Raw genomic sequence first — 7,276 nt, 5'->3', positions numbered from 1 at the left:
CCAGCACAACCACAGAACACATATGACAGCATTAGTCAACAATTAACAAAAAGAAAATGGCTGCTGGAATTCACAGTTCGCGGCGCGAAGGGTAGTTCGCGGCGCGAACCCTGCGAATTCAGGAAATCCCCAAAGCTTCCTAGGGTTTCACCATTGAGGGATTAAACACACCCAACCAGCCAAAATGCTCAATCCTAACCTAATCCTATTCTAATCCACACATGCATAGCGATTCCAAACAGTATTCACAGAGAAATTCGATTTCTGACCAACCCTAACTTGAAAAACCCAAAAAGGGATTGGAGAAGAGAAAATGAAGATTACATACCTTTTGAATCTCTACACTTGCTAAAAGAAGAAGATTGGAAGAGTGGAAAACTGAAAAATGTTGAGAAATGGTGGGATTTTGAGATTGGGGTGAAAGCGCGGCAAAGGGATTTGAAATGAAGAAGGTTTGAAATGAAAAGGAATTGACCTAAATAGTATTTAAATGATTTCTGTCACGCAAAGTTCGCGGCGCGAACATGGGGTCGCGGCGCGAACTGCATAAAACAGAACCAATTAAAAAATTTTCATTCAGTTCGCGGCGCGAACAAGAGGTCGCGGCGCGAACAAGAGGTCGCGGCGCGAACTGCAAAAAACAGAACCCACTTAAATTTATTCATTCAGTTCGCGGCACGAACAGGAGGTCGCGGCGCGAACTGCCAAAAACAGAACTTCAAAATTTTAAAACTTCAACAGAGCTAAAAATCACAAAACAGAGAAATTTAAAATGCACACTAACAACGTTGGGTTGCCTCCCAACCAGCGCTTTGTTTAACGTCGTTAAGAGCTCGACGGTACCTCAATTAGCTTGATCCAGATAAGGAAAGGACACACACATCACGATTTATGTCACCGCTATGATAGACTTTCAGTCTTTGACCATTGACAGTCCAGCTTTCTTGCGACTTTGGATCCTCTATCACAATGGCTCCATAATTCCGTACTTCCTTGACAACAAATGGTCCTGACCATTTAGACTTCAATTTACCCGGAAACAACTTCAACCTTGAGTTAAAAAGCAATACCATCTGTCCAACATGAAACTCTTTATGGCGGACCTTCCCATCATGGTATGCTTTTGTCTTCTCCTTGTACAGCTTATTAGAATGGTAAGCATCGTTCCTTAGTTCCTCTAACTCATGGAGTTGACCTTTCCTTCTCTCTCCAGCTAGAGTGGAATCGAAGTTCAAGAACTTAAGAGCCCATAATGCTCTATGCTCCATTTCGACTGGAAGATGACAAGTCTTCCCATACACCAGTTGAAACGGAGTCAGCCCAATAGGTGCTTTGTAAGCAGTGCGATACGCCCACAAAGCCTCATCTAGTTTTAAGGACCAGTCCTTTCTTGAGTTCGAAACTGTTTTCTCAAGGATCCGTTTAATTTCCCGGTTTGAAACCTCAGTTTGACCGTTCGCTTGTGGGTGGTAGGGAGTGGTCACTTTATGCTTTACACCATAATGTTGCAGAACTTTTTCTAAGGGTGTATTGCAGAAGTGTGAGCCTCCATCACTCACCAACACTCGAGGCACACCAAAACGTGAGAATATGTTCTTCTTTAAAAATTTGATCACAGTTTTGGCATCGGCCTTGGGTGAGGCAATTGCTTCCACCCACTTCGAAACATAATCGACAGCTACTAAGATGTACTCATTAGAGAAAGAAGAGGGGAATGGGCCAACGAAATCAATACCCCAACAATCAAAAACTTCTACTTCTAGCATGTTGGTTAGAGGCATTTCATCCCGTTTTCCTATTCCACCACTCCGTTGGCATGCATCACAACTCTTTGCATGTTCGTGCGCATCTTTGAATAAAGATGGCCAATAAAAACCCGATTGGAGTACTTTAGTGGCTGTTCTCAAACCACTATAGTGACCTCCATACGGAGAGTTGTGACAGTGCCACAGAATGTCTCTTGATTCTTCCATTGTTACACACCTTCTCAAAATATTGTCTGCCCCTACTTTAAAAAGGTAAGGGTCATCCCAGACATAATATTTTGCATCAGCTAAGAATTTCCTTCTTTGATTGCAAGTGAGGTCTTCCGGGGTTAAACCAGTTGCTTTGTAGTTAGCAAAATCAGCAAACCAAGGCCTCACTTGAATCGCATAGAGTTTTTCATCTGGAAATTCTTCTCTCACCTCTTCTTCTTTGTTTGTAATTTCTACATTGACCAATCGAGACAAATGATCTGCTACCAAGTTCTCGGAACCTTTTTTATCCCGAATCTCTAGATCAAACTCTTGTAATAAAAGGATCCAACGAATAAGCCTTTGTTTTGAATCCGGCTTGGTAAGCAGATATTTTATTGCAGAATGGTCAGTGTAGATTACAACTCTTGAACCAATCAAATAAGCTCTAAATTTTTCCAGTGCATATACTATGGCTAGCAATTCTTTTTCAGTTGTTGCGTAATTAACTTGCGCGTCATTCAACACCTTACTAGCATAGTGTATGGCATGGAAAACTTTATCGCTTCTTTGTCCTAACACCGCACCCACTGCATAATCGCTAGCATCACACATGAGTTCAAAATCAAGGTTCCAGTTTGGTGCTACGATTATTGGTGCGGTGATCAACTTTTTTTTCAACTCTAAGAAGGCTTTAAGACATGACTCATCAAAGAGAAAAGGCGTACCTTTGTTGAGTAAATTACTCAATGGCTTTGCGATCTTTGAGAAGTCTTGTATGAATCTCCGGTAGAAACCGACATGTCCTAGAAAGCTTCTTATTCCTTTGATGTTAGTTGGAGGTGGCAGTTTTTCAATAACCTCCACCTTGGCCTTGTCCACCTCTAGCCCTTCAGAAGAAATCTTGTGACCAAGCACTATACCCTCAGTGACCATAAAATTGCATTTTTCCCAGTTGAGCACTAGGTTGGTCTCCACGCATCTCTCCAGAACTACATCAAGGTGCTTTAAGCACATTTCAAAAGATGATCCATAAACAGAAAAATCGTCCATGAACACCTCAATGCATTCTTCTATCAAGTCTGAAAAGATAGCTTGCATACACCGTTGAAATGTGGCCGGTGCGTTACATAATCCAAAAGGCATTCTTCGGTAAGCAAAGATGCCAAAAGGACATGTAAAAGCTGTTTTCTCATGGTCTGCCGGATTTACTGAAATTTGATTATACCCCGAATATCCGTCCAAGAAACAGTAGAAATTTTTGCCGGCGAGCCGCTCCAACATTTGGTCCATGAAAGGTAGTGGGAAATGATCTTTCCTTGTGGCTTGGTTCAACCTTCTATAGTCGATGCACATCCTCCACCCTGTCACTGTTCTCGTCGGAATCAACTCATTTTTATCGTTTTTAATCACCGTCATTCCGCCTTTCTTGGGGACCACTTGTACCGGACTCACCCATGCACTATCAGATATGGGATAAATCATTCCGGCTTCTAAAAGTTTGACAACTTCTTTCCGAACCACCTCTTTCATTGATGGATTCAAACGCCTCTGAGGTTGCGCAACCGGTTTGAAGTTTTCCTCCATCATTATCTTGTGCATGCAATATGCTGGACTAATACCCTTCAAATCGGATAAAACCCACCCTATCGCACCTTGGTTCTTTTTCAATACTTGAATCAACTTATCTTCCTCTTGCATGGACAATGTGTTGCTTATAATCACTGGTTTGGTACACTCATCTCCAAGAAACACATACTTCAAATGTGACGGAAGCATCTTCAATTCTAACTTTTGCTCTTCAGTTTCCTTCTTTGCATCCAAATCTTCCACTAATTCTTCTTGATAGGCCAGCTCACCACAAGATTCTAGCTCGTGCAACATCGCTTCGATCTCTCGTTCCTCATTGTCGGTTAACACATTGTATGCTCCGATAAGGGATCTTTCCAAAGGATTAGAAATATGGATTTGATTCACGACCTCCACTACTTCCTCTTCACTTGCATCAATTCGAAAAGAATCGTTCTTGTCAGTTGGATGTTTCATTGCTTCGAAAAGGTTAAAAGTCACCTCTTCATCTTGCACTCTAACCTTCATTAGCCCATCATCTATGTCGATCATCATCCGAGCGGTCTTCATAAAAGGTCTTCCAAGGATTAGGGGTACATCGCGGTCCTCATCCATCTCTACTATTACAAAATCCACCGGAAACAAAAATTTGTCCACTTTTACGAGCATGTCTTGGGCAATTCCGTATGGTGAGGTTGTAGACTTGTCTGCTAGTTGTAAGGTCATTCTTGTTGATTTAATCTCCACATTTCCCAATCGTTTGACAATAGAAAGGGGAATTAAATTTATACTAGAGCCCAAATCTATCAAACCATTCCCAACGTATGTGCTTCCAATGGTTACCGGTAGAACAACCCGGCCCGGGTCGGACTCCTTCCTAGGTAAAGTCTTCTGGATGATTGCGCTACACCGTGCATCAAGAATTATGGTCTCATCTTCCACGTGTCGCCTTTTCTTGGTAAGAATGTCCTTCATAAATTTAGCATACCGTGGCATTTGTTCTAATGCATCAGCAAATGGAATGTTGATTTGGAGTTGCTTGAAGATGTCCATGAACCGTGCATAGTGCCTAGCATTGTCTTTCCTAGATGGAGCATGTGGATAGGGTAGATGTTGTGTTGGAATGACATTCACTCCCTTCTCAGATTTCTTCTTCTTCTTTGATTCAGCATCTTTTTTCCTTTCTAAATCAGTCTGCACAACAGTGGGCAAAACCTGCTCTTTTCGCGGCGCGAAGGTGGTTCGCGGCGCGAACTGAGCATTTCCAGAAGCATTTTCCCTTTCACCAACTATATCTGTTTCTTCTGGTATCCCATCAGTGGTGTTCTCTTCTACAATTTCTTCACCTTTTTCACTTACCAACGCTTTACCGCTCCTTGTGACGACTGCTTTGCAATGCTCCTTTGGATTTGGTTGAGTGTTAGCAGAGAAGGAAGGCCCTGCATTTTGTTCCGACAGTTGCTTCGCGAGTTGGCCTACTTGATTTTCCAGATTTTTAATTGCCGCCTCGTTACTCTTCTGATTTGCCATGGAAGCTTGCATGAATTGTTGAAGAGTGTCTTCTAGCTTGGAATTTCCTCCTTGCGACTGTTGGCCTTGAGAGTTTGATTGTTGGTAAGGGCTTTGCTGTTGATAATTCAGATTGTTGAACCTTGACGGTTGGTAGCCTTGATTGTTTCTTGGTTGATAGCCTTGATTGTTAGGCTGTTGTCTTTGATATCCCTGATTTTGGTTGTTCACATAACTCACCTCTTCTTGGGGTGGAGGACAAAAACCAGTAGGATGATCCCCTTGACACAACTCGCAACATGCTACTTGATGCTGAACTTGAAACCCTTGAATCTCTTTTATTTGCTGTGGAAGCTTGGCCATTTGTTGAGTAAGAAGCTCCACTTGTTGAGAGAGTAGCTTGTTTTGAGCAAGGACGGCATCATTTGTATTCAACTCTAGAACTCCAGGCTTACGTTGTGAAGGGCTACGATCATGTTGACCTTGATGATCATTACGGGCCATCCGTTCAATAATGACTTTAGCTTCTTCCGCAGTTTTTGATATAAGCGATCCACCCGCGGTGGCGTCCAGAAGTGTCTTATGAGTTGATTGGAGACCATTCAAAAAAATATGGATTTGAGTAAGCTCATCAAAACCATGTCCCTTACACTTCCTCAACATTGATTTGAATCTCTCCCAAGCTTCATTTAGAGATTCGTTGCCTCCTTGAGTGAATACCGCTATAGCCGTTTTGGCTTCCATGAATCGGGATTGAGGGAAGTATCTTTCTAAGAACTTTTCTTCTAACAAATTCCAATCCGTCATCACTCTTGATTCTTGATCAAGGTACCACTCTTTTGCCTTTCCCACTAAGGAGTGTGGGAACATCCTCTTGAATAACGTTTCTTCACCCGCTTCGTCTATTCCCGTAGAACCCGCAATCTCATAGAATTTGATGAGATGGGTATACGGATCTTCGTGATCCATTCCGGTGAATGGAGTTGCATAGAGAAGTTGGAGGATTCCGGTCTTCATCTCCGTATTTCTTCCCCCTCGGGCAAATTGAGCATTCCTTCTTGGACTATTAGCGGACATTTCGGTACGATTATCCTCCGCCATGTTTCCTTCACAAGCCTCTACAACCACTTCTTCGATTGGAACAAGTGCGGGAGTAGATGCTTCTTCTCTCCGGTTCCTCTCTTCGGCTAGTTTCCTTCTTCTTCGTGTTTTGCTATTGAGCTTCCGAAGTGTTCTTTCAATTTCAGGATCGAATTGAAGTTGCTCCTCGGTTGCTTTTCCTCGCATGCACTAGAATCTACAAAACTAACAAACCAAGTGAAACAAAAGAGGGATAGTAATAAATGTAACAAAACTTAAAACAATGAATTATTGCAATGCTTGTAATATCGACACCAATCCCCGGCAACGGCGCCAATTTGTTGAAAGAGTATATCTTTGGCAAATATTTTTGTATCGTATCCACAGAGATTGGGTAATATTACCGCCGTTCTATAATTCAAATGTTATAAGTTAAGAAAGTAACAGGGTTGTTTTGTTTGGAGAAATATTTTGTGAGTGAAAGTTAACAAAGACTATTAAGTGGTTTTGGACAATTATAAAAGCTTGGCAAGATTGGAGTTCACTATTTCAAATATCTATGATTCCCTATGATAAATAATTAGATTCAAGATTATTGATGATGTTCAAATATCCTCTCAAAGTCATTTATGTCTAAATGAAATCGTGATAATTACTATATTGATCCTTAGACGATCTCTCCACCTAACTATCAATATAGCAACCTTTAATGTTCAATATCAACGAATAGTAATGAATAAGTCTATCTCTACAACTTATTCACTACTTGAAAATCTGTTTTATGTCTAAACTCGAGTAATCTCTCTCGACAACTACTCAAATCTGGTTTTCAACTTAAGGCAAAAACAGTAATCAATACATCAACAATCTCTATCTCATATATAAATCAAAGTGAATACATAGATAGATGAGAATAGCTACTACCTCCAATCTTGACAAAAGGGAGTTTAGCTCCTCATCACCATTGTTACAAAGCAGAAGGTTTTTAGAAGAAAAACTCTGTTTTTCTCTATTACAAAAGCTCTACAGCACAATGTGTGAATGAATGGAATAATGTTTCAATACCTAGGTTAAACTATTTTGTCTCTACCAAAAAGGTTGACATTTCCCTAATTGGACATTGTCATCTGCAGCAGAAAAGCACTTCGCAGGCAGACATCAAA

Source organism: Lathyrus oleraceus, chromosome 1 (assembly GCF_024323335.1).
Source record: "Lathyrus oleraceus cultivar Zhongwan6 chromosome 1, CAAS_Psat_ZW6_1.0, whole genome shotgun sequence".
Lineage (NCBI taxonomy): Eukaryota > Viridiplantae > Streptophyta > Magnoliopsida > Fabales > Fabaceae > Lathyrus > Lathyrus oleraceus.
This window is presented reverse-complemented; position numbering follows the sequence as displayed.